The sequence below is a fragment of the Pinus tabuliformis genome, chromosome X (assembly GCF_031772625.1).
Source record: "Pinus tabuliformis cultivar Carrire ecotype Pingquan chromosome X, CPIR1, whole genome shotgun sequence".
Classification (NCBI taxonomy): domain Eukaryota; kingdom Viridiplantae; phylum Streptophyta; class Pinopsida; order Pinales; family Pinaceae; genus Pinus; species Pinus tabuliformis.
This window is the reverse complement of record NC_142308.1, coordinates 238,488,239-238,514,183: the sequence shown is the minus strand read 5'-3', so window position 1 is coordinate 238,514,183 and position 25,945 is coordinate 238,488,239.

Sequence of the window (25,945 nt, the reverse complement as noted above, 5' to 3'; positions counted from 1 at the left end):
TTCACAGCCTACCATATTGAACTGATGTGAGGGGGTTTTGCTAATCTCAAAGGGCAACTGACTAGAGTAAAGACTGGAAAACTTAAAAACTTTGGGTATGGTGCCATTGTGATCTCATTTTCTCTAGAGAGGATTCCCCTTCCTGCCTCACATATATCTATAGATGCAGCAGGACCTCAATATCCTCATATGCTACAATGGGTTTCATTGATGACACACCACAAAGGTGGTGATGGCCCAACTATGAGATACACTTGTGAGTTTTTGGGGTGGCTGGAACACCATATCATCATGATTGAGGACTTTCCATATTCGAGCATGGATAACATTGGTGATCTAGATATATCCCTTCCTACAGGAATGCATTGGGATGATAAAGGTAAAAACTTTACATTTTAGTTGTTTTGTGTTTTTCGATTTTTTTTGTTTTGTTTTTGACATCCAAAACTAACTATATAAAATAATCATGCAGATGTTGGCCAAGTCAAACCAATAGGATTATGTCAATTTGACAGACATTGTGAGCATCCAGAAACTCCTATGGTACAAAACAATGATGCAAGAGAGACTTTAAATGAGCATGAGCACAACCTGAAGAGGTTGAATCTAGATATCCCAGATGTTGGGATAAATGATTTTCCTCTCTATTGATATAGGCATACTGTGGTAGTTCCTAGGTTGATCAATTGCTTGCTATGATGAGTAACACGCTCCATCATCTACTACCATGATCACCATGCTTAGCTGCTAGTTGTAGGGCTAGATTTTGTTTTTTGATATATCGACATGTTTGGATAATAAAGGCCACAGGGCCTCATATGTCTTGTATGACATTTTGTAAAGCCACAATTTTTACAAACATTTTTATTAATGGAAACTACTACTATTATCTCAATTTATCTTGTACAATATGTCACTGAATATTGTGTTTATCTTTCTTACAGATGTTACAAATGTTGATTTAACACATAATTAGCCAATGCATCAATTAATGTGTTTAAATCTCTTGGAATGTGCTAATATTCAATGTAATAAAATTCTCTCTCCAAGAGATAAACCCACAAAAACATTCTTAACATTTTTGAACTCCTTACTAAGTAGACACCGTTTAAATGTAATACTATGAGTTGAGAATCTAACCTAATGATCAATCAATGAATACCAAATGAAATGGCATTAGATAATAGCTTAATAATTGCACTATATTTTGTGATGTTATTCGTTGTTTGACCAAGGCATACTCCATGAATATTAACTAACTCGTCAGTGGGTGAATAAATAGCCCAAGTTGCAGAAGATAAATTTTGAGTACTACGACTACCACCATTGGAGAAACTAATGTAAGTTTGAGAGAGTGTTGACATCTGCAAATTAAATGTAACACAAGATAAGTAGGAGAAGTAGAAAAAAATCATAAAAATATGCTAAAATTGCCACACACTTAGAAAATATGATACATCAATGTACAAATTCTTCACAGAGTGAACTAAGCATAGTATTTGTTCAGGTAAAGACCATTAATGGATTTCCTAAAGAAATTCCATCATAATCAACTATCTCATAAGCCCCTTTTTCCAGTACACATTTTATAATATAAGGACCATGCCACATGGGCTCGAATTTACCGGCACCTAATTTATCATTCTCTTGATCATAAACCAAGACTAGCTCACCTTTTGAATATGAGCAAGGATTTACATTTTGATCAAAATGTGCCTTAATTCATTTCTTATGAGTCTCACTAGCTAAAGTAGCATCATGTCTAGTCTCATCTAATCGTGCTAAGTACAAAAAAGGTTCCTCCTTTGCAGAAGTGGCTGGAGATAATTCGATTTCTAGTTTTAATGATGGAATTTCACATTCAATAGGTAAGATTTTTTCCATACCATAAAGTAGCTAGAAGGGAGTAGAACCAGTTGAATTTTTTGCTGAGGTGTGATATGCCCACAAAGCTAGAAAAAGCATCAGATGCCAACTTTGTTTATGAATTCTAACAATCTGTTTAATCATGGTAGTGAAAACCTTGTTTATGGATTCTACTTGGGCATTTTTTTGGGTAATATGGAGTAAAACTGACATGATGTAAGCCTAGCTTCGTAGTAAGTTCGGTCATCAAAAAATTTAGAAAATGGCTACCATGGTCCGTGACGATGGCTTGTGGAACACAAAACCTACAATTCACATGATTGAATATGAAAATAGCTGCATTTTTGCCATCATTCTTATATGTAGGCATCACCTCAACCCATTTTTTGAAATAATCCACTACTAGGATAATTATTGCCCCCTAGCCAAGTGAGGGTTACATGTAAGAAAATAGATACCCCATTTTGCAAAAGGATCGACAACAATGATTGGGTGTAGAGGAGTTGGAGGTGCATGAATTTTGCGATCGTAAATTTGGTAATTATGACATTTCTGGACCACAATTATATAATCTTTGAACATCAAAGGCCAGAAATACCTAGTGCGCAAGAATTTTTGGGTAGTGGAAAACCTTGACATATGACCACCACAAGCTCCAGAATGGAAGTCATTCAATTCTTTTTTGGCTTCTTCATGAGTCAAACATCTTCTAAGATGGAATCAACACTATGATGATAAAGTGTATCACCAACAATAGTGTATTGTTGGGATTGGTACCAAATACGACAACGATCGGTTCGAGTTAATTATGGCCAAAATGTCTGAGTTCTAAGATACATGATAATATCTCCATACCAAGGGTCTAAAGTACTAATAAGAAAAATGGATTCATCTAGAAGAAACTCCTCTACCATGGTTTCCCTCTTAATATAAGGAAATTCACATAAAAATTCAATAAACAGCAATGATTTCTTAGACTTAGATTTTATGAATTCTAAATCAAATTCTTGTTGGATAACTATCCATTTAGAATATTCCCCCTGGGTAAACAATAAGGTCGCAGTCTAAAGCCACTGTTGTTTTATGTAAGAGAATGTAGTGATGAAATCTTTGGACAACTTGAACAGCTGTCAAGGCTAAATTTTCCACATGTGCATATTTTATCTCAATTTTTCATCAGATTTCTAATAAAATAATATATCACAAGTTCATCATTCAATTCATATTCTTGAACTAAAACAATGTGAATGGTGACATCAGATGCATCTAAATAAAAAAATTAATCTCAATGATAATTAGGTGGATGCAACAATGGTGTGTGAGTTAAAGTGTGTTTGAATGCATCAAAATAAATAAAATAACATAACTACACTATGTTATCAATATGTATAAAGGTGTGCAAACAGTGGTTGATGGGGGCCCTCCATTCCTCAACAAACACACTAAACAAACTATCACATCTTGGATATCAAAGTGGAAGTACGTATTTCATAAAATGAGATACAAGATATTACAAGAATTCTCTCTCCTCACTTTACAAATCACATCTTGGATGGAACTTGGAACCTCCAATAGCAACTCTAACACCTAACAACTAACAACAACACTAGTTACTTAACAACCCTTTGTATGAAGGGTGCACTCCTATTTATACAAAAATTGATGATAACTATTCAATAAATATAGATCCTTAGATCTCTCCTAAATCCACATTTATCTCTTTTGGTTAAAACCAATCTCCTAAAAATGTAAGATACAAGTCCTCTCAAAATCCTCTCATCCACGATTCTTCTCCCATGGATGTGCATAGTTAATGATCCACATCTTCTACAATTATTCCACAAATATTCATGAGTTGGAATTTGAAATTCGAATTTGTGGTTGGACGGCCAAGTAGGACCCTTATATAATCCCCAAGTAGGCCCACAATATCACAAAACTCATAACACATTTAGATATATATGAAAACATGTTAATTTCCTAATATTTAATCACAAATTCACTTAAAATACTTAAAATCAATGACTTGAAAATTAAAAATGATAAACCCATATGATTATGAAAATGGTTACTAATGTAGAGTTATGGAGTTACATAGTTATAAAATGAGGGTAAAATGATGGAAATGAAGGTGAAAATGAATGACATTTTGGAGACTCAACAGACCCCGCAACTGAAGATGTTGCATGTCCTAATGCAACTATTGCATTGATTCCCTTAATCATAAGTTGATATTCTTGAAATGTTTTGCTTATATATGAGCTTTTGCTTTGTATTGATTCTCTTTTAACTTTGCATAATCATATCATTTCACAATTTTATTCTTTTTGAAAAGTATATTTTGAACTACATTTGATTGCAACATATATTTTTTATGGTTGGTTCTTGTGTGACAACCAAAATTTTATGAGTATTGGTTATTGTGTAACAATACTTTTCTTATTTTTGTTGCATCAAAATACTTGAAAACATTGAGAATTCTTTTTGCTCATCAATTGATCATTGCAAAACATATAAGCTTTTGGAATCAAAATGCAATAATAATTTATTGGGAAAAATATGTTGGTTAGGATGAAATTAAATGTGACATGTGGGATGAAATGTGTTATGAAACCAGCTCAAGAAAAGATAGAAAAGATAGATCAACGCCTTAGAATTCAGCCTCTTCGAGGGGGAAACCTCCTTTACATTACATAAATGAACAATTCTTCGATGATACAAATGAAAAAACCTCCTTTCTATATATAGGAGTCTAAGGAGTCACAATATAATCCAGCCAACCTAACAATAATAATATAAAGCCACAAAAATAACAACAGAGGGATTCTATGGGGCATAGAAATAACAACATGGGGGTAATAGGGGCACAACAATATAAATAAGGGGTATAACTACAATAGTAATGGGGTAATCACTAGTATTATAGGGACCCAACATGCCCCTCTCCTTCAAAAAAGTGTTGTCCTCAACGCTTGAGTAGTTCTCGATACTTCTGCATAAAATTCTCATCCTCCCATGTGGAATCTTCAGCGGATAAGTTCTTCCACTGTATAAGATACTCTGAAATTGATCGATTTCGTAGTTGTCGAGTTCTTGTTTCTGTGACTGCTTCCGGTTCCAATATAATTTTTCCTTCCTCGTCAAGTTCTGGCAATATTGTTTGAACTGGGAGCTTGTTGCCTATAACCTTCTTTAAACATGAAACATGGAAAACTGGGTGCAATCGAGAAGCTGCAGGAAGCTCCAATTTGTATGCCATAGTACCAATCTTTTGCAACACCTTGTACGGACCATAATACTTTGGTGATAATTTATTATCCTTCTTAGCTTGCTTTAGGGACATTTTCTTATATGGTTGTAGCCGTAGGAATACCCAATCACCTACATCAAAACTTCTTTCACTGCGATGTTGATCTGCCTGTTGTTTCATTCTATTTTGTGCCAACACGAGGTTATCCTTTAAGAGTTGGAGGACTTGTTGTTGATGTTCGATGTGATGTTCCACTGCCTGAACCTTAGAATTTTCTCTTAAATATGATGTGATGGATGGTGGTTGATACCCATAAAGTGCCATAAATGGGGTCATTTTTGTTGCTGTATGGAAGGAAGTGTTATACCACCATTCAGCCAGAGGCAACCATTTGACCCATTGTGTCTGTTTATCAGATACAAAGCAACGAAGATATCCTTCCAAACATTTGTTTACTATCTCAGTTTGCCCATCAGATTGAGGATGATAAGATGAGCTATGAGCTAACTGAGTACCAAGACAAGAAAATAATTCTGTCCAAAAATTTCCAGTGAAAATGGGATCTCTGTCACTTACAATAATCTTTGGGTTTCCATGTAGCTTTTGAATTGTTTCCATAAATGCAGTAGAAACTGTACTGGCTTTAAATGGATGTGATAATGCACAAAAGTGTGCATACTTGGTAAGTCTGTCAACTACCACCATGATGACACTCTTTCCCTCAGACTTGGGTAAACCTGTGATAAAATCCATTGAAACCTCCTCCCAACGTTGGCTTGGAATGGATAAAGGTTGTAATAGACCCGGTGTCTTAATTGTTTCAACTTTATTTTGTTGGCAAACCAAACATTTCGCCACAAACTTTTGAATATCTGATTTAAGGCCATCCCAAAAAATTCCTTCTTAACCCTGTGGTAAGTTTTTAAAAATCCTGAGTGCCCTCCTAAGGGAGAAGTGTGCAATTCCATAAGAATCTTTTGTTTTAGCTGGGAATTCTTACAGAGGTATAAGCGATCTTTGTACCATAACGAATCATTTTGCCAGCTAAATGTATCAGACGTACTGGAATCTTGTTGTAGCTTTCGAATAAGTGCCCACACTTCTTCATCATTCTTCCATTCCTCCCTTGCTTCATTTATCCAATCTGGTTGGATAATAGAAATGGTGCACAACAATGCTTCCACATCCTCATCCTTTCTTGAGAGTGCATCTGCCACCACATTTTGCTTCCCTTTTTTGTAGATGATTTCAAAGTCATAACCCAACATCTTTGTGACCCACTTTTGTTGCTCTTCAGAGGATAATCTTTGTTCTAAAAAGTATTTAAGGCTATCATGATCCGTTTTTACCTTGAAGTGTCTTCCCATTAGGTAGGGTCGCCATTTCTTAAGTGCATGGAGTATTGCCAACATTTCCTTCTCATAAATAGCTTTGCTTAAAAACTTTCCCTTGATTGGACGACTTTCAAAAGCAATGGGTCTTTCATCTTGCATTAGAACAGCACCAATTCCATTTCCTGAAGCATCACATTCCACAATAAAGGTTTTTGTGAAGTCCGGTGTAGCTAAGACCGGTGCTTGGCACATTGCCTCTTTAAGATGTTCAAAGGCCTTTGTTGCTTCCGGAGTCCATGAAAATGCATCTTTCTTCAATAATGTTGTTAGAGGTGCTGCTATTCTCCCATAATTCTTAACAAACTTGCGATAATACCCTGTCAACCCAAGAAATCCTCGCAGATGCTTTATGGATGTGGGGATTTTCCATTCCTTAATGGCTTTAATTTTGCTAGGGTCTACCTTAACTCCTTCATGAGATACAATATGACCCAAATATTCCACCTCCTGGACTCCAAAGAAACATTTGGATCTTTTTGCATATAATTGTTTCTCCTCCAATAGTTGTAGCACCCTGTCAACATGTTCAACATGATCCTTCCAAGACTTGCTGTAGATTAGTATATCATCAAAAAATACTAACACAAATTTTCTAAGGAATGGTTTGAAAATTGAATTCATCAAACCTTGAAATGTTGAAGGTGCATTGGTAAGGCCAAAAGGCATGACCAAAAATTCATAATGACCCTCATGAGTTCTAAATGCCGTTTTCGGAATGTCTTCAATCTTCATTCTGATTTGATGATATCCCGAACGAAGATCCAACTTGGTGAAGTAAATTGATCCATGCAATTCATCCAGTAATTCATCAATGACAGGAATGGGGAACTTATCTTTAATAGTGAGCTTGTTGAGCTCCCTATAATCCGGACACATGCACCATGATCCATCCTTCTTGTGCACCAATACTACTGGAGCAGAGAAAGAACTTTGACTTGGTTGAATTATACCAGCCTCTAGCATTTCTGCAACCATACGTTCAATTTCACTTTTTTGGACATAGGGATATCTGTACGGCCTGATGTTTGGAGGAACACTTCCTGGAATCAGATGAATAGCATGATCATGATCACGCATAGGTGGGAGACCTTTGGGAGTCTCAAATACCTTGGAATGATTGTCCAGGACTTTTTGGAGATCTGGAGAAATAGATGATTCCGATGTGGAAACATCTAGCGAACATAATTGTGCAATTACACCTCTTTGCTCCTTTTTTAGAAGCTTTGTCATACCATTAGAGCTGATTATCTTTCCTGGTTTCCCTGCAATACCCCTTAATTCAACTTCCTTTCCTTCCGTAGAAAATTTGATGAAAAGTTCTTGAAAATTAAAAGCTATTGTACCCAAGGATTGTAGCCATTGGACTCCTAGTACAACATCAACACCTCCCATTGGAATGGAAAGCATTGGGCTAGTCAATACATATTCTCCCATGGATAGCTTGATATTATGGCACTTTCCAGAGCAATTTATTGTTCCTCCATTTGCAATCATCACTTGACACTCTGGTGCTGGATATAGGAAGCAATTCAATTCTTTTGCTACCCTACAATGAATAAAATTGTGGGTGCTTCCTGAATCAATCAACACTATTACCTTTTTCTTCTTGATTTGTCCTTCTATCTTGATGGTTTGAGGAGTGGTAATTCCCGCCAATGCATTACAAGATATGGTCGGATTTATTTGTTCTTCATCTAGGCTTTGTTCCTGGAGTATATCTTCTTCTTTTGACCTTTCTTGCTCCTTTTCTTCTTCCTCTTCACAATCTATGTAGAATAATTTCTTCTCAGCACACTTATGACCTTTAGTGTATTTGCTATCACAACTGTAACAAAGCCCTTTTGCTCTTTTTTCTTCCAATTTTTGTGGTGTCAACCTTATAGGTTGTGGAAGACTAGGGGCAACAACACTTCCGTCTTTATAGTTGTGAGTGGTATGCTTCCTGGTTGCCATAATTTTGCTTTCCATTTTTCTTGCTAACCTGAATGCCTTCTCTAATGAATCAGGTTCCCAAAGGCGAACATCATGTTGGATATTATCCTTTAAAGACCCTATGAACACATCAATCCTATGCTCCTCTGGAATATCTTTTACCCTTATGTTCAATTTTTGGAACTCCTCAATGTGCTCCATTACTGAACCCTTTTGTTTGAGACTTATCAATTGGCTAAAAAAAGTGTTGCTTTTTGTATCTTCATAATGTGCTATCAATTCTTCCGTAAAAATTGCCCAAGTGATAAATTGTTTACGAGAGCAAAGCCATTGATACCATACAAACTGATTTGGTTCCAAATATATAGTTGCCATACGTACCTTTTGTGTGTTTTGCACATTATTGAGATCGAAGAACTGCTCCATCTGTAATATCCATGTGGCGGGATCCTTGCCATCAAACTTCCTCATATCGATTTTTGGAATATGGTGGGTCTTCGATCCAACATTAGAGTCTATGGAATCATGATTAACATTTCTTTTGTTCACATCATGAGTTTCCTTTACAACCTTTTCACCATTAGTAAGTATTTCTTGTAGAAAATTTGTCAAATCTGTCTTCAAATCTGCCATGTCTGTCTTCAAATCTGTCTTCAAATCTGCCATGTCTCTCTTCAAATCTGTATTCGAATCATCCATCTTAGATTCCATGCCCTTTATCTTAGATTCCACGCCATTTATCTTAGATTCCATGCCATTTATCTTAGCTTCTGTTAGCTTTTGTGAGCGTGACATTTGTTGCACTTGTTCTTGTAATTTTGATATATCATGTAGCATTTCTTCCTCTTCTTCATGAGTCATGCTAGAGCTTTTAGGTTCCTTACTAGGTGTTTGAATTTTCTTTCCTCGGGGCATCAGTTACCGATAATAATGCTTTACTATGCCCTTTGAATTCCGTTAAACCAAGCTTACACAAAAATTTAAAAAAAACTACACACCTTTTTTCACTTTATAGAAACCTGATATTGAATCTACTGTATCTCTGTAATTTCAGATCATCCAGTTCTAGAATTGTGATCTGTAGTAACCTTCTGCGTCCTCTTTCCAATGCCACAAGTCTAACCCAAATTGGATTCTCCAAGGAAGAGTTATGTGAAATCTCCCACAATGACTTGATTTTAGCCTAGTTCAGTAGAGTGAACTTGTACGACATGCCACGAGTCACTATTTCAACCTTTGGATCTACGACATGCATATAAGAAACTACAGTCCATCCTCTTTCCGTACCTTCTTACGAAATTTCAATCCGATCCCTAGAGAGAAAGTTATGATGATTTTCCCCAGGTCACCTATTTTGAATGTAATTCAGGAGTCTGCAAAAAGACCAACTTCCTCAGATCATATCTCCGCAAATATCGCACAAAAAGCTCTGAAATTTAGATCCAAGGTTCAGCGCGATTTTTTCTCAAATGGGTTTTTTTTGCGACTTCTGAAACGTCACAGAAAAAAAGTTATAGCGAAAATTCCACGATGACCTGTTTGGAGTAGCGAAACCCTAGAATCCAAAGCTCTGATACCAAATGTTATGAAACCAGCTCAAGAAAAGATAGATCAACGCCTTAGAATTCAGCCTCTTCGAGGGGGCAACCTCCTTTACATTACATAAATGAACAATTCTTCGATGATACAAATGAAAAAACCTCCTTTCTATATATAGGAGTCTAAGGAGTCACAATATAATCCAGCCGACCTAACAATAATAATATAAAGCCACAAAAATAACAATAGAGGGATTCTATGGGGCACAGAAATAACAACATGGGGGTAATAGGGGCACAACAATATAAATAAAGGGTATAACTACAATAGTAATGGGGTAATCACTAGTATTATAGGGACCCAACAAAATGTGAATATCCCTTCCCCACAACTAAAGGTGTTTTTAGTTTTTGGAAAATGAGAAAGGGAATATGAATGTGGTGAGGGATTTTCCATAATCACAATTATAGCATTTAAGGAATTACTTGATTAAAAATTAGAAAATTACATACCTTCACCTACCTGAAAAGTGGACAAGTTGTGTATATAGAAGAGTGTAGTTGTTACTGTTAGATCATGGAATGTGAAGTAAAGGAATCTGATCTACTTCTTCTTTCTCTTAGTTGTATGGATTGAGGATGATATTGGAAACTTTATTGTTATGGCTATTGAATTGAATCTTGCTGCAAACTGCTGAAATCATGTAGTCTTCATTTGTTCCACTCAATGACATAATTCTTATCTATGTGAATAAATGTGTCGATGAAGAACGTAGAAAAGAAATTGTTGGATTACTGACCATTAATGAATGCCATTAACCAACACAATACTACTCACCATTAATCTCAATGAGAGTCAAGATACCTAAGTACATCTTACTAGGTACGAATAGATGTGTCGTAGTTGAGTCACCTAGAAGATCTGACAAACAGGGGACGTTGATGTATTCCCACTATTTACTGGCGAGAGAACTTGCCATTAAGGCATGAAAGATTCAAGGTACTTGAAAGATCTCTAGTCTTGATCCTAGATGATGTGTGGGAGTCGATGGGTAAAAAATTGTTAGAAGGGAGGCCTTAATGAATTCTCCATCATCTAACACGAGTATGAAATAATAATTTAAAGAACTACAGATGGAAAACTTTCATTGAAGGAAGGTCTATTGACAGAAAGGAAAAGGAAAATGTGGTGACTCAGCTTTGTAAGGGAGTTGAATGAAAATGAGGCAGGAAAATATGAAGATTGCAAAGGGAAATGAGTTTTTGGTAGTAGGAGATGGACAATTATGAATCGACTGCGAGCTTAGAATGTGTAGAAATGGTAAAAATGGTGTGCTTTTAGTAGCAGTGGTGTAGTGGATCTAATTTTACATTGAATGATCATGCTCTTCTTAAAGAAACTTAGTCTTTAAAAAGGTACTCGTGCATATAGTGATCTTGTTTCATCATCCTGGAACCTGCAAAAACTTATCCATTTTTCTGCAATAAAATGTAAGACTATCAATAGACAGATGATTAACCTCTCTTCATCTAATATATACACAAAAAAATCAGAAATAGTACTAATAAAACCAATTCAAGGATGAAAAATTAAATGCAGTTTTACCTGATCAATACCATGGTTCACGTATTATTGTTTTGTTGGTGAATTCTTCATTGTGTTTCTAACCAATTTTGAGCTTAAGACCTCTTCTCCACACACTTAATACTTCATCAATAGACCATAAACCAAATTTCCATAAGCTATTGAATTGTGTCGATTCTGCAGCTACCAAAAACATAGATCATTGCATTGCCTTGCCATTTTTACTACTTGCATTTAGACTCTGATGTTCGTTTGTCAATTATTGCAGTTGGGTATTTAATTTTCTTTAGGTTTTTATGAAAGTCTAAGTTCATAACTGTGTTTGTTCTTTTTCTCTAGTGCTCCACCCTTGCTCGTGATCTTGTGGATCAAGAAAATGCTCAAAATTTAAAATTCTTGGATTATCTTGAAACAAATTCCAAATCATAGATCTCTTATCCCTGAATCTAACACAATTTGTTTCAGTGAAATCTGGCCTTGGATGCTCCCGCAATCGCGCTATGTCTGCTTCAGGAAACAACTAAAAAAATGAATTTTGAGTTTGCAAGAATGCCTTGTCAGCAATCTGTATGTTGACTAGTTCATGACTTTGCAAGTTTTTATTGTTTCTCATTAGCCAATATATGGTTGACACTTGGCACTATTTTACTGTTTGGCATTTGGTTGTCTTTTATTGTTCAACGATTTTGTATGGTGGTGGGTCAATGAGTGAGTGCCATGTGCACCAACCATTGGTTTCCATGTGGCCTCCTCGTAGTGGGCAAAATTTTGTTTAGGGTCGAACCACCCCCCATGGGAATTGAAACCATAACCTCGTATAAACCAACAAAGAACCTTTACCAATCCACCTAAACATGTTTCTTGTTTAATAACCATTTTGACTTATCTTTAAATTGACCATACACACCATTTGGGGGAGGGGATCGAGCTAAGCCCTAGCCCATGGTCCTCCAATTCCATAGAACCATAGGCGAGGGCCAAGGGCTAGGTCTTAGCCCAGCCCATAGTCACATGAAAGCTGCATATGACCAGCGCTTAAAGGATAAAGGGGCATGGCAGATGAATTGGGATTGGCCACTGATTTTTAGCTCCCAACATCATCTTATGGCACCACGTGAACGTAGAATTCGGATCTAGGTACTAAATTGAGATTTTAATCGTCCTATAATTTTGACCACAAATTAGAAATATAGGCCAGTTTTATATGCAGTTTCTGCGTTCAAGGCGCAGAAGTGAGGTTTGGGTCAAATTGTAGGATTATTAACAGTAGAATTGGGCAAAAACTTGAAATAGTGATAGTTTACTCAATTTTTTGCCAAATGAGGTGCAAAAAGAGTCAAAACAATGGTTTTCGACAGTGTTGGATCCATTGGAAACATTAGTTTTGTTTTTGAGCTTTCTAAAGGCCTGTAATTATACATTTTATTATGAATTTAGATATATTATCCAATTTTTATTACAAAATTTTAAAACTAACTTGGTTCAATTTTCTTTTTTGATCTTCCAGGTCACAAAGAGTGCAAGAAGAGAGCATACTCAACAATATTGAAACACTTTATTCATTTGGAATGTGAAATTAAAAAGACCAAGTGAAAGGATTTGATCTCTAAATTTCAAATTGTGGCTTTCAAAACTCTATTTGTCTCATTCTCCTCAAATATTCCTTCTCTTTCTACACGTTCCTACAATTGATTAGTGATTTGGGTAGCTCTTATTGCACCACCAATAAATAAAATTCTAAATGAAATCTAACTTAAAAACTAAAAAAAATCATCATCAAACTTGGTTTTATTTATTAATTCTATCCTGCTCTACTCTAAACATAGTTACCGATCAAACGAGAAAATGGCCTACTACCCGTTTTTTTGAGGTACCAAAAAATAACTCGATTTTGAAAAATGGTGAATCAAAATACACCTTTTTTTAGAGCATATTTTTTCCACTTTAATTTTTTTATGTATCAAGTATGAATAATTTTTTTAAATGTTAGTGATTTTCATGCTGATTTTGAAAAGTGTTGATGCAGCATCAACACATTTTTTTAAAGGGCTTATTCTTGACACTTTAAATTTTTTTATGTATCAGGTGTGAACATTTTTTTTTGTTAGCCATTTTCATCTTAATTTTGAAAAGTGTTGATGAGCATCAACCATTTTTGTTTAGAGGGATTAGTTTTTACACTTTAAATTTTCTAATGAATTAAGTGTGGATATTTTTTTTAAATGTTGGTGATTTTCATATTAATAATAAAACACAAAAATAAAAAATCATGACAAAAAAAAAAAATCATATACAAAATTATAAAAAAAGAAAAAGAAAAAACCTATAAAAATGTAAAAAAAAACCAAAACTAACTCGTAAAAAAAAAAAAAAAAAAAAAAAAAAGATAGAGAGAGAATAAAGAATTAATGAAAAAAAATAAAATTAAATAAAAATATATCAAAAGATAAACAAATAAATGAAAATTTTTCAAATATATATATATATATATATATATATATATATATATATATAATTTAACGAAAAACAAATTAAACCAAAAAAAAAAAAAAACAAAAAATATTTTTTTAAGTATAAAAAAAAATAAAAACCTCATTAAAAAAAAAACTTAAAATAATTACCAAAAGAAATTAAAAAAAGAAAGAAAAAGAAATTAAAATAAAAAATAAATTAAGAAAAAGAAACTATATATATATATATATATATATATATTAAAAAATATTCAAATTAAATAATTTAAATAAACAAAATTAAAATTAAATAAAAAATTAAGAATTATTTTTTTAAATTAAAATTATAAAAATAAAGAAATAACAAAAAATAAAATTAAAAGAAAATAACAAAAATAAAAAATTTAAATTAGAAAATTTTAAAACAAAATTAAAGAAAAAAATAAATTAATTAATTAAACTAAAAGATATTTAATTTAAATTAAAAAAAAAAAAAACAAACAAACAAACCAAAAAAAAAAAAAAAAACAATTAAAAGAAATAAAATATTAAAAAAACAATCCCCCTTCCCCTCACTCCTCCCCACCACCTCCGTTCCCCCTAATACTCCCCTCCCTCCCCCCACCCCCGCACCCACCCCCATCCCTTCCCCACCCAACCCTCCCCGCCTGCCCGGCCCCCCAGCCAAAGGCCAAGAGGCCGTAAGCCGGTTCCTAGAATCGACTTATGGCCTCTTGGCCACTGGCTGGGGGACTAGGCAGGGCGAAGGGGAGAGGGGAGTGCCAAGGGGGAGGGAGGGGGTGGGGTGGGTAGGGGATGAGGGGTGCTGGGTTGCGGGTGGAGAGGGGGAGCGAGGCGGTGGGGAGGGAGAGGGAGGCGGTGGTGCAGAGGGAGTGGTGATATTTGTTTTTGTTTATTTTTTATTTTATTTTTTTAAATATTTTTTCATTTTTGTTTTTTTTTTTTAATTGTTTTGAATTTTTTTTATTCTAATTTTTAATTTTAATTTAATTTTGTATTTTTATTTTAATAATTTAATTTTGTTTAATTTTTAAATTTAAATATTTGTTATTTTAATTTTAATTTTGATTTTTTATATAAATTAAATTTTATAATATTATTTTTTTTAAATATATTTTTAAATATTTTTAATTAAAATATTTCTTTCTTTTTCTTTTTTTTTTTCAATTGTTATGAATTTTTTTTTATTTTTTTACTTTTATTTTTATTTTTCTTTTTCTTATTTTCTTTCATTTAATTTTATTTTTTAGTAATTATTTAACCCCTTTTTTTTTAAATGATGTTTTTATTTTTTATTTTTAACTTTAAAAAATGGTTTTTTTTGCTAATTTTTATTTATCTTTTCTTAAATTGTATATATATATATATATATATATATATATATATATATATATATATATATATATATATATATATATATATATACATATATATTAATTTATTTTTTATTTTAAATTTTCATTTTTACAAGTTAATTTTGTTTTTCTTTTTTACATTTTTAAGGTTTTTTTTTTTCATGAATCGTCCCTTTGCCATCCCTGGCTAGTTGGGCCTCACGATGGCTGGGTTTTTTTTTTCTTTTTTAAGTTTTTATTTTTTTTTTAATGTTGTATTTTTTTTTTTTTTTTTTTTGTAATTTTTCTTAATTTTTATTTTTTATTTGTTATTTTTTTATTTGGTTTTTATTTTATTTTACTCTTTTTTTTCTTTTTTTTTTTTTCTTTTTTTCTTAAATTTTACATGGTATGGTTAATATTTTTTACATTTTACAGTCTTTTTTTTTATGTCATTACCATGTATTTTTATATTTGATTTTTTTGGTCATGTTTTTTAATGTTTTATTACTTGTTATTATTTATATTTTAATTTTTTTTCAATATTTTATTTTTTGTTTTCTTTTGTATTTTTGTGTTCTTTTTTATTGTTCTTTTTCAATGTTTGAATTTTTGCATTTCTATATATTTATATTTGACCTTTTTGTCATGTTTTTTTATGTTTTATTACTTGTTATTATTATTTTTTTTTTTTTTCAATATTTGAATTTTCGTTTTCTTATATATATGTATATATATATATATAGATATATATCATTATTTTTTGTAGGGTCCGTGTCAATGCTTGTCTAGCAACCTGATCCCATTATGTGTAATGTGATAGTTGATTTTAATTTTTTCGTTATGATGAATCAAGTCTGCCCCACGATGTGTTAATTTCATGGTTGGTCTTTAAATTTTCATTACAATGGGTTGAGCTCACCTACACTGCGTGTTAATATGATAGTTGATTTTTAATTTTTTTTTGCAATGTATCAAGTTGTCTTAGGCTAAGATTTTAAAATCACTATACATTTAGCATTTAAAAAAAATACTCTTGGTATTGTAACTCTTTCATTCACGTGTTCATTTTTAAAGTTTTTTAGTCATAAAATTTATCCATAATGTCACGCTTGAAATATTTTTAAAACCTAAGATTGTTTTGTAGTCATAATCTTTGGTTTTAATTCCATGGTTGAAAAATTGTCGAGATTTTAATGTTTTTCTAAGTCGTAATATTTTATCCTTAGTGTTATCGTTGAAAACAATTATAAATAATTTTTCTTATCACCATGCTTGAAAATTGTTGGAATTTAAAGGTTTTTCAAAGAAGTGATATTTTAAATTTAATGTCATGCTTAAAAATCATCAAAATTTTAAGGCTTTTCATAGACGTGATATTTTATTGTTAATGTCATGCTTGAAAATCGTTGGAAATTTAATGTTTTCAGAGTCACGATATTTTATTTTTAATATCATTATTAAAAAATGTTGAAAATGTACCCTTAAAAAAAAAAGATGTTATTCCGGCATCAACACTTTTCAATTTCAAGGTGTTCTTTGCACCAAACAAAATGACTTTTATTGTTTCTTACTGTTATTTTTGAAAAATATTGAAAATTTACTCTGAAAAAAAATGGTGATGCAGAATCAACACTTTTTATTTTTGGGTTGTTTTTTCATGCTTTCTTGGGATTTTTGGGCTCGATTACCTGTTTTGAGCTGATAGTTCATGTTTGATCGGTAACTATGTTTCTACTAGAAATAGAAGAATTGTTTCAAGTGTACACATATTTCCATTGTAACCATGTGAATAACAGGAGTAAGAAGATATTTGTGCCTAGTTTTGAAAAATATACATTAAAACACACCAAAGCATGAAAGACCAATTTTTTTGATAATGGGATTAAGAAGTAAGGAAGAATGGAAAATTTATGTGACTTGATCCTTAATTGGAACCATATTTCAATAGGGCCATGACATTCCAGATTCCTTTTTTGCTTTAGATCACATTGAATATCCTCCTTTCTTATGCATTCCTCAATCTTAGATTCTAGTGGTTTCTCCCAATCAAAAGTATTGCATGATTGTTTAATCTCTTCAAGGAATTGACAAGAGGAATAAAAAGAGACTTGAAGATCCTCTTGTGGAGGTGGAGAGATAGACAAGTTTTTGTATGCAGTTAAAATAAAATCTTCCTAATAGGAATATATCCCAGCTATTGCTAAGATTTAAGAAAGTTTTGGAAAGACATTCTTCAAACTCTTGATTGTTTGTGAATTACTGCAACTGGTTGGTAATTCCTGTCATGCACACAGATTAATACAAAGTTTTGAAAAAATATTGAAATTTAATATGAAAAATGATTTTAATATGAATTTAAAATGAATTCAACTATAATGAGTTGTCTAAACTTTCAAAATAAACCCCTATATATACATCCCCGATAATGACGCCAAAATGTTGGGTGATTTAATTGTGAGTTAAATCCCTATCATTAATCGTCAACCTAGGGTTCGCAGAACTAACAAGGTATACATGTACTATATGTACTAGATGGTTATTTATCAGAATAGATTAACCTAATGCAATTAAAACTAATTACAAAAAAAAAAAAAAAAATCAGTCCAATCCAATCATAAAGAAATTGAAATCACACTTGCATAAAGGAAATCACACTTGCTTGAAATTGAAATCACACTTGCAGAATTGAAATCACACCACACTTATATAAATTAAAATCACACCACACTTTCATAATTGAAATCACTCCACACCTACATAATTGAAATCATACTTGCTGAAATGAAATCACAACACACTTGCAAAAATGAAATCACACTTGCAGAATTGAAATCACACTCACACATGCTGAAATGAAATCACACTTGCTGAAAGGAAAATCACACTTGCATAAAATGAAAACACACTTGGAGAAAAGAAATAAAATAACATAACTACACTCTGTTACCAATATGTACAAAGGTGTGCAAAGTATGGTTGATGGGGGCCCTCCATTCCTCAACAAACACACTAAACAAACTATCACATCTTGGAGATCAAAGTGGCAGTAAATATTTCATAGAATGAGTTACAAGATATTACAAGAATTCTCTCTCCTCACTTTACAAATCGCATCTTGGATGGAACTTTGAACCTACACCTAGCAACTCTAACACCTAACAACTAATAACAACACTAGCTACTTAACAACCCTTTGTATGAAAGGTGCACTCCTATTTATACAAAAATTGAGGATAGTTATTCAATAAATATAGATCCTTAGATCTCTCCTAAATCCACATTTATCTACACTTGTGGTTACAACCAATCTCCTAAAAATGTAAGATACAAATCCTCTCAAAAATCCTCTCATCCATGATTATTTTCCTTTGGATGTGCATAGTTAATGATCCACATCTTCTACAATTATTCCACAAATCTTCATGAGTTGGAATTTGAAATTCGAATTTGTGGTTGGATGGCTATGTAGGACCCTTCTACAATATCCAAGCAAACCTACAATATCATAAAATGCATAACAATCTTAGATATATATGAAAACATGTTTATTTCCTAATGTTTAATCACAAATTCACTTAAAATACTAAAAAGGAATGACTTGGAAAATAACAATGATAAACCCATATGATTATGAAAATGGTTACTACTGTAGGGTTATGGAGTTACAGAGTTACGGAATGAGGGTAAAATGATTGAAATGAATGTGAAAGTGGATGACATTTTGGAGACTCAATAATTCCCTTTTTAAACAGTGGAGTAAAACCTTTAGTTAGCTCAGCATAGTTCGAGATGAATCAACATAAAATGTTATCTTTCCCTTGAAAACTTTGGAGTTGGAACAAGTTAGAAGGAGGAGGAAAATTTAGAATAGCCCCTACCTTAAGTGGGTCAATACAAATTCCTTCCTTTCATACAACAAATGCTAGTAATGGATCGAATTGTACTAAAAAAACACATTTCTGAGGATTCAAGTGCATATTGTAGCGTCGTCTAATAAAAATAACTCTCAAATGCATTGGATGATATTCCTATCTCAGTGAACGAGCTGGTAAATCATCCAAATAGGGCTGTACAATATGCTTTATATCGTGAAATGTGTAAGACATGGCCCATTGAAAGGTTGCGCAAACATTCTTTAATCCAAATGGGAGTGTATGATAAGAAAAATTTCCCCATGGAAAAATGAACACGGTTTTGTGCTGATCAGTGGGGGGTATGTTTATTGGTTGTATTTAGAAAATCCATCCATAAAAGAAAATATTTCGTTACCGACACAATCACCAATGATTTGGTCGATATTTGGGGTAGGATAGTTGTCTTTGGGAAAATCCATATTAATATCCATATAATATATGCATACTCTAATGGTCCCTTGATTTTTGTTAGCAGGAACAATATTGGAAACCCAATCAGTCAAGGGAATAAGATAGATAAAACCTCACTTATGTATATTTTCGACCTCAGCTTTAGTAGTAGCAGCCTTTCGTAGATGCATTGGATGTAATATTTTCCTAATAGGTTTAGCATCCAGGTAAGTCTTAATTTCATGAACAACAATACTCGGGTCAATTCCTGGAATTTCCTCATAAGACCAGGCAAAAATGTCACAGAATTCTTGAAATAGGGCTTTGTACATTTGAATTTCTTCAAGTGAGCATGAAGCACCTATGTGAATGTTCTTGATAATTCCATATTTGACTGAGATATTAATTGGAATGGTTGTAGATATATTTCCTATGTTCTTTTTAGATTTAAATTGAATAATTAACATAGGACATTTACACTTACCTACGATCTCAAGCGAAAATATAGTAGAAAAATCATTCTCAATTTTATCAAGGTTAGGAAGAAAAGATGAATGATGATGATAATCGTCCCATGGTATTTCATCCAAAGTCATAATCTCCATAATACTTTCATTGGTTGGAAATGCATTAATGAAAGGATCATGGAATGATATTGGTTCTAACCAAGATAAATGAGAATAATCATTAGTGACCACATTTAATCGATCAATTTTAGAGGCTGGTGGATCAGAAAATGTTTGAACTATTTGATAAGCTAATTTGAATGGGATTAAAGGCATCTCATTGCCATACACAGTCAATTCAAATTCTAAAGGCACAATCCAAGGATCAGGAGATTCCATAGTGCTTGATGAGATCATGTTAACCTCGACAACATTAGAAGGAAATCTCAATGGAGGGAGTGCAAAATTTCCCATTGGTGATGAATCCTTAAGAAAACCAACACCAATAACCTCATAGGGAATAATCATTTTCCCCACAAAAGGTACACTACCTGTAGAGTTAATGCCAGAAGTATAATAAGATAATTGGGCTACTTTTACTAGTTTCCCTTGATGAGGAATTAGTACCATGTGGAAAAGTGATGAGACAATTGCAGACATATCATAAGTCCAACTTCAACCTAGTAAAAAGTTGTAATCGAGCTGCACATCAACAACTTCAACTTTGATTGTGACCGCATTACCTTCTAACTCTACTAGTAGATAATTTAAGATCCCATGAGGATGAAAACCTCTTCCATCAAAGGCTATTAGAGTGGTAGGAGATTTTTTGATAGTTGGAGAACCCAAATATTTCCAACAAGCAATATACATGATACATGTAGAGGATCTTTTGTAAATTATTGTACAAAACACTCCTTTGGTTTTGGAGAAAAACTAGCATTTGGAAAGCCAATTGATGTGGGAGTCTAGGTATATGACTTTCAAGATCAAAGAGGATAATATTAGAATCCCAAGGATAAATTGCTTCAATAGTTGATAAAAGTAACTTTATTTGTGTTTGATATGTTTGCAGCACTTCAAGAGATGACATTGTTGAAGGAGACATCACCAAATATTCAACAATGTTGTAGTTTCAAGCAACTCTAGCATGTGGGTTGAAAGCTTATTTTTGAACAACACATTTAGGAGGTGGTCGAATAACCATGTCATAGTTTTTTTTTTCAATATGTAATGGTTTAGAAGGAGAAGGAATTGAAGTGGAAGATTGAATAGGTGGACTTGCATCATTTCCATTTACTATAGGACATTTATATCTATAATATTTTGATCCTGTTGCTGCCATAACTTGCGAAGACATCATCATGATATCTAGCGATGTGGAAGAAGAATATGGATTATGTGAAACCATTTTACTATCTTGAGAAGGAAAAAGATCCTTCAAAAAAGCAGGAGTTGGAGAACCTTTTATGAATTTACTAATCTCTACTCAATGTGGGCATTCCTTTATATAATAATCTTCATTACAAATCAGAAAAGGATAACAAGGTTTCTTTTTCTCATCAAAAGGTTCATTTTTTGTTAGTTTCTCTTTTTGATAAACATTCTTGTTTGTGTTACCTTTCCCCTTCTTTTTACCTCCGAATGGTTGATTCTTTCCATTTGATAATCCACGACATTAATTTCAGAAGTAGTTTCTAGAGAAAGGTTTTTAGTGGGTGAATCTTGTATAGCCAAAGTCTAAGTGTTTTTAAAATTATTCCTTTTACCCTTAGATTGATCACTGACAAAACCAATTACACCATCAGCGATGTGAGATCCTGTAGGAGTTGAGTCAGGTTGTTTTGACACTGTTGGGTGAGGTAGATTTGGGATTTTCTTATACAAAATGCTAGATTATGTATAGACAAGGTCTGGGTATTGGGCACGAGAAATTACCATCTCTTATGTTACAACACCTCATTTAGAAACATCCTCTGTAATATTAGGAAGTAATGATTGCGTGAACCATTCAACCAAAATTTGATCTCAAATATAAACTTTGACTAAAAGACACCTACATCTCATTCATGTATATGATCCAAAATGTAAGTAGATGTCGACTCTTTTATGGAAGTTAAAATTTCAATACCAGTGTCATATTGACTTGGTAGCTGAGAATGTTTCAAAAATGTTCTTGCTAAGGAGTTGAAATTATGGAAAGAAGCATGTGGTAACTCAATGTACCATTTTGTTGTCGAACCAGTTAAAGTTCATTGGAAAATGTGTAATTTGATAGAATCATCGATCAATGAATTCAATGCACACCAAATATGATATGTCATGACATGATTTTATGGGTACTCTCTTGATTTACCTTCAAACTTTGGTATATCACTTAATAGATTAGTAAGACTTTTCGACCAAAATGGAGAATAATAGATAGGATCATTAGTTAGCTGGGATAAATATGGAAAATATAAGGTGGCAATAAACAATAACTACTGGTTGAAGTCTCGTTGTGGATTTTTATAACCCTAATGGTTAATTCCAGCCCCTGGAGGAGGATGACCAGGATATCTTGGAATAGCTTGTGTCATTGGTATTTTCATTCCTCTAGGGTCACTAGGGTAAGACATACCAAGTTGCAGTTAAAATGAAATTTGAAAAATATGACTAGGGTATGGTTGACTCTCAAAAGTTGAAATTTGAACCATTTTACCCAAGTAATACTGCCCCTATGAAAGTTGACTTTGGGAAAGGTTGACCTTGAATAAATTGACTTTAAAAAGGCTTGCCTTGGAAAAATTAACCTTATAAAGGTTGGCTTTGAAAAGCTTGACCTTGAAATGGTTGGCTTTGAAATTCTTGACCTTGAAAAGGTTGGATTTTAAAAGACTGACCTTGATATGGTGTTTGCATTATCCCTATACTAGGTTTTTCGATGGGAATTTGTGTTGTAGACTAGAAAGTAGGACTAGTTTGATAAGAAGATGCTTGGGGGATAACCTGTGTAGGTTTCTAAACATGTATTTAAGCGGTAGCTTGGACAATCATTTGTGATACCCCTCGTATAGGCGTTTGAGGTGAACTTGGAACTGGTTTCCGAACAAATGTTTGAACAATAGACTGAAAAGGTGTTTAAGGAGAACCCTTAATAGGTTATTGGATAGGTACTGAAATACTTGGAATAGGTAATTGTGGAATAGATTGTCCACTAGGCTGAATAGGTTGATAAACTAGCACTTGTGGAGCTACTTCAATAGGCTAGTGATAAAAAGTGAGGATCCAAATAGTGTTCATCCCAGGGTAAGGAGCAATAATCAAGGGTTGAGACACAACAGTTTCACTTGGACCAGCCTAAGGTACCTGACCATAAGTTCTAGCAAAAGGTTGTCCTCCAACCGTAGGATATAATTCCATTAGGGGAATTTTTAGGTCCAAAATGGGCCTCCTAAGGAAATTATAAAATAATAGTGGAAATAACAAAATAAGATAAGATTACATCATCAAATTTTAGAGGGAAAAAGGGAAAACCCGATGTCAGCATTAGCTTCATATACCCCAATGATGCAGCCTAAGCCACATATACCCATAGTATGCAAATTAAGATTGCATGTCACACTATGTGTGTCCTAAGATAAACACTAATATCAATGGTGAAAACCCGTTTTATCAAAGTTTAAGTCTTTAAGCAGAAATATATTCGGTTCTCTCTTAATCCTTATAACTCAACCCTTCGATTGATTTTATTAACCGTGCATGTCAACCATACCATGGTCCTTAGACTTTAGTTAAAACCCAAACTTAACCCATAATACATTAATCTTGCTTATTTCTATTATAATTCCCATATAATAGAAATATTCATAACCACGCTTAAAAATTTACCTTTTCACCATTCCACAAACCTTTTCACATACATTGATTCTCTCCTTAGCATGATAAATCTCCACCATTGATCTCATTCCTCGATCCGACGATTATTGCGTCACCCCATTATCAACTAACCTGGACGATCTCTACGGTTGATTTACTCCACCCAATCCAACAGTTGCCGCGTCACCCAATCGCTAACTAGCTTGGCTGATCTCCACCATTGATCAATCCCACTTGATCCAATGGTTATCGCGCAATCTTGCGTGGAATCGTGCACGACTAGTATCAGGTCAAGAGCACGCGAGAAAAGTGGTTTTCTCATTCCACCGTGTGCTACGTGTCAGCCGCTAAAGGTAATCACGTGAAATTTTGAAAGATAGCTTACCATCTTTAGGGCACGTGAGAAACCACTTATCCCTCGCGACCACCACTTCATCCTTCTTCTATCACATGGGTTTAATCTCTGCCATTCATCTTCTTAACTTTACTTTGCATGATGTAATCTTAGTCGTCTATCGCACACAACCTCGTCCGTTGATCTGATGGATCCAATGGTTCCTGAACACTATTATGTTCTTTTGGTTCTTAATGTGTAATCACCCATTTGGCTTTCTGCCTGTGTATTTGTCTTCACCTCATGATCTTCACTTGTTCTGATCTTGATCTCCGCTCACACCTTTATGCTTCCTTCACCTTCACTATAACATTAAAGGCTTTCTCCAATACTGTCTGTGTGTAAAACCATAACACTCCTCTCTGCACTTCTTCTCTGATTCTACACATCTCCAACCTACATTACATAGAATTCCTCAAGTTCACACACAACTTATAATTCAAATACACATCACACAAACTCAGAATCGAGTTATCTGTATTAATAAACAACCATTACACATGAATTTCTTCCTCAACTTGATTTTCAATATCAGTGGCCTTTCTTATCCTGCCTACAGTCCTAAATGACTGACTCTCTGACTCCTGACTGACTCACTGACCGGCTTACTCTCTACCTCCTTACTATGCTTTTAGGCTTACATTTATGCAAAAGGTTCTGTTTAACCAATTATGGTTCAGATCCCTAATCTGCTAAACTAAATCCTGAATATGCTCTAAGTCCACTTTTAACTCCAGTAATCCCTAAGAATCCTTTCTAGTTCCACAAATCATGACCCCACTTTCTAGTCTCAGACTTACAATTCATTTCCAACTCTCTCAATCTCCACTAATCACTCATGTTCTCCTACATTTAAGAGCATTTACAAATATCCTCACAATATCTAATTAATTCCTATTCCAATCACTCAAAACGTTAATAATTACATACATAGGAATCCAACTTCCTTGAATACACAAGACCCCCTAAGTTAACTAGAATATAATGAAATTGTTGAGCTGAATGATTTTTCAACTTGTATTTTTAAATTATCTCCCTATGGGTTTACTCAAATTTCGAGCATCAACACTCCTTGGATGTAGAATTTGATTCCTCATCCAAGAATTACCCATGTTACATACTTTCGATGGACCCTGCTACATGAAAAATGATAAATACATGAAAAATGTGATTGCAATCACGCTTTTTTATGTATTTATCATTTTTCATATAGCAGGGTCCGTCGAAAGTATGAAAAATGGGTACTCTTGGATGAGGAATTAAATTTTTCATCCAACAAGTACTCCCACTCGAAATTTGAGTAAAATCTTATGGAGATAAATTTAAAATACAAGTTGAAAAAGTATTTTTATTATTTTTTAATCTTTTTACTTTTTTACTCCAAAAATGGTGAATCATCGCCCGTGGTTGACATCATTCTTGAATCCTATTAGTTCTTATAAATTTTATTTTGGTTGTACATTTTTCTTAGGAGGCCCATTTTAGACCTCAAAATTCCCCTAATGGATAATAGGTGATCCTCCAGGTGGAGGATAAGGTGGTTTCCCCCCACACAGATAATAAACACCAG